The sequence below is a fragment of the Nymphalis io genome, chromosome 19, assembly GCF_905147045.1.
Source record: "Nymphalis io chromosome 19, ilAglIoxx1.1, whole genome shotgun sequence".
Taxonomy (NCBI): Eukaryota; Metazoa; Arthropoda; class Insecta; order Lepidoptera; family Nymphalidae; genus Nymphalis; species Nymphalis io.
The window spans coordinates 1307191-1311109 of NC_065906.1; the positions used below are offsets into that span (position 1 = coordinate 1307191).

A 3919-nucleotide genomic window follows, 5' to 3' on the forward strand; every position below is an offset into this window, starting at 1 on the left:
AATTGAAGTATGGTACCACCTTATTGCAACTGCAAGTGATGTAAGGCGACCATCAATAAACGTTATAATCCGCGTATCAAACATAAACATTTAACTTTGGTTGGTGAGTATTTATTTGAACTTACCAATAGTAATTCCATAAAATTGCTATCACCATCGAAAAATGGCGTCAAATTTAATTTTAGATTTTAGAAAGCGGTTAAATTAATTATATTTTTAAATTCGGAACGCATTGAATGCTGAAATAAATCATAATATTTTATTTAATCTGTAAAACAATTTGATTAATTATCGTATTGTTCATAATGTTTTATTTGAAACGTTATATTAAGTTTCAATTTGTTTATTTAATTTTATAACTATTTATTCCGAAGTACAACGTTGAATGTGATAAAATAAATATAAAACTGTTATTTAAAATGATGTAATCAAATTAATGTAATTTATTGCTACAACCAGTACTAAGTAACACGTTACATCTTAATTACACATAAAATTAAATTAAGAATAACGAGAATATGAATTACGAAGTTGCATTGGAGTCCCGTATCTTAGCATCGCATACCTTTATATAATTATATAATTTAGATGAAGTTGATTCAAATATTTGTACATTAATTATCATTATATTATTTCTACTACCTTACATTAAAACTTTTGTGCTAATTTATAATCAGTTATTTAATTTTAATTATAGTAAAATAATATTATAAGCATTTTACTTATTAAACAAAAGTTTCTAAGTATGAACATAAAAATTAATGCCGTCGCATCGCATTTATAACACATGTAGCGCCATCTGTTATCAAGTAGCGAAACTAAAGTTGTAATGTGTGTTTTAATGTAACATTTAATAATATAATGCGTTCGTATTGCTTTTAAATTAATAATAAAAAAACAATAATTACATTGTATTTATTTATAACAACTTTAAAAAAATAGTTTTTCTAATAACTTACGGTTAACTGTATTGGTTTGTATTAATTAATTATTTTTACTTTTCTTTGACTATTTAATAATTTTAAGGTATGAATTTAATATCTATAAATAAAAAAAAAATAAAGGTAATTTTATGCCAAATGAATTTAAATCACAAATCAATAATACGGTTTTTTTCACTAAGACTTCATTTTAATTTCACCAACACGCGAAATTTCATCACAATTAGTTCAGTACTATTTTATAGTATAATTCCACAGACAGACTAATGTATCATTTCTTAATGTTGTGTATTTTTATTTTATTATTAATTAGTGGTACTAAGATTGTTGATGATCTCTATAAGCGTCCTCCTGACCGACGGCCATGACCAATCCCAATGGAGACCAACTAGACAACTACTGTAATAAGGGTGCACTCGCTTCCCTAAATGTATCAGCTTTAATAAATAAAGCAGTATTACACTTGATAATTGATCGTCAAAAATATACTTTTGGTCTGGAAAGAAATAACTTTGACCTGAAATGAACCCGCGAAAAAACACAGCGGAATTTAATATGTATTTTTTCCTCGTCGATAATTTGATTCATAATAAAATGGTTATTATTATATTATTCTTGATTGAAATGGCTTAAAAATAATACAGACGAAAAACTAGCCACTAATATCGACACTACGATGTATTCAAAATAGTATATTTTATAGTTTAATTATAAAACAACTGTCAACCAATGCAGATAAAGGACCACAACGTTGAGTCTTCAAATCCAGAGTAAACAGGTTTCTTCTGGGCAAGCGTGCACATCCTAGACCGTATCGATGCTTACCATCAGGCAAGTCAACGGTCATACGCTGGTCTATTAAGTGTAAAAAGCATAGGATGTCCCTTTTACTATACACTGACATTTACTTTTTCTTCTTCGCCGTGACACTCTTGTCAGAGCAGTCGTGGTCGCCATGACGTATTATGTCATGGCGCAGATGTTATTCGCCTCACGAGCCTTCACCATATGTCCCTGTTAGTGGTGAGCCTGGTGCATCATGCAAAGGAACGCCGACCGTTGTTTTTATTTGGAAACTTACATATACTAACTAGTTTAGGAAATACTGTGACAGGATTCACGGAGAAGACCGTGACCACTTCAAAAGTTACTTCATCAAAATAAAAACACAAATTTTATACAAATCTCATACATATATACATAAAGTTATACATTATATACTATTTTATTTTATTTATTATTGTATACATTATATACAGTGATGGCGTTTGACTCCATCTTTCTATACGTCGTTATAACAATTTTTAACCACAAAACAAAGGAGTTGAGCTCGTTGCTACATGAGACCTGATACAAGCAGCAATACTTAGTATTGCTGCGTGAGTGAGCCAGTGTAACTACAGATACAAGGGAAATAACATCTACGTTCCCAAGATTGGTGGCGCATTGGTGATGTAAGGAATGGTTACAGTCAATGGACCGTGGTGACCACTTACCATCAGGTGTCCCAGTTGCTCGTCCGCCTACCTATAACAAAAAAGTACCATGTATTGCCGGTTGGCGGTAGAATATCTGATGAGTGTGTACCTACCCAGAAGGACTTGCACAAAGCCCTACCGCCAAGTACAATATAAATAATCTTGTTGACCCGTTAGAGGATTTTCAAAAATGTACATGTTATTTTATCGTAAAAATGTTATGACCGTTAACAGTAACAGCCTGTGAATGTCCCACTGCTGGGCTAAGGCCTCCTCTCCCTTTTTGAGGAGAAGGTTTGGAGCTTATTCCACCACGCAACTCCAATGCGGGTTGGTGGAATACACATGTGTCAGAATTTCAGTGAAATTAGACACATGCAGGTTTCCTCACGATGTATTCCTTCACAGTCAAACACGAGATGAATTAGAATACAAATTAAGCACATGAAAATTCAGTGGTGCTTGCCCGGGCTTGAACCCACGATCAACGGATAAGAATCACGCGTTTTTACCACTGGGCCATCTATGGCCGTTAGTTTATAATAAATTGAGACAAGTTGTAAGTGGGCGAAAATCTTATAAACGAAGCGTTCAATTTACGTAATGTATAAAATACAATAAAAAATATAAGTACATTATATACTTCGGGTGTTTACATTTTTTCGGTTATATATTAATAAGGTTATTAGATTAGTATATATTAAAAACGATCCTTACAATTTTACGGTGATATAAATATATTTACATGCGTTCTCTTCTTTTTCTTATGTATATTTTATATCTATATAATGTAATATATATAATATATTCTGACGAGCCGGTTGGCGTGGTTGGTGGATGCTTGCGTTTCACGCCGAACGGGTTCGATTCCCACCTAGGACAGATATTTGTGTGCATGAACATGTCTGTTCGTCCTGAGTCTGGGTGTAATTATCTATATAAGTATGTATTTACAAAAGAAAAATAGTATATGTAGTATATCAGTTGTCTGGTTTCCATAGTACGAGCTCTGTGCAAGCTTAATTCGGGATCAGATGGCCGTGTGTGAACAATGTCCCAGGATATTAAGAAAAAATTAAAAAAGAGGATATTAAATTATTGCGTTACAGTTAAAAAAAATCAATAAATAATTTCTACTAATATTTTAACTGCTGACCTATTTTGAGATTTGCAACAAACAGTTATCGCCGAAATAGCTCAGTTGGGAGAGCGTTAGACTGAAGATCTAAAGGTCCCTGGTTCGATCCCGGGTTTCGGCATATCACAAATAAAACGAAAATCATTTATTTTTCTTATATAAAGAAAATGATAATATTAATGATGTAATTAAACAGTTATTGGTTTATAGCAAAATATATTCAGCATTTTTATTTTGAAACAAGTTTTATAACATCAGATAATTTTGAAAAATGTTTATAATTAGCAGCGAGTTGATTTACTTTAAACTTATTCTAACTTAGCATTCTAAGCTAAGTTAATCTCACTCATCTTGTTACAATA

The 3919-nt window shown here is 31.7% G+C and overlaps 1 non-coding gene across 1 annotated transcript; it reads left to right on the plus strand.

Annotated features, from left to right (window-relative positions):
• Positions 1–3605: 3605 nt before the first annotated feature.
• Trnaf-gaa (transfer RNA phenylalanine (anticodon GAA)) lies at positions 3606–3678 on the plus strand. The gene has a single exon. It is a non-coding gene; the product is annotated as a tRNA-Phe (tRNA).
• Positions 3679–3919: the final 241 nt, after the last annotated feature.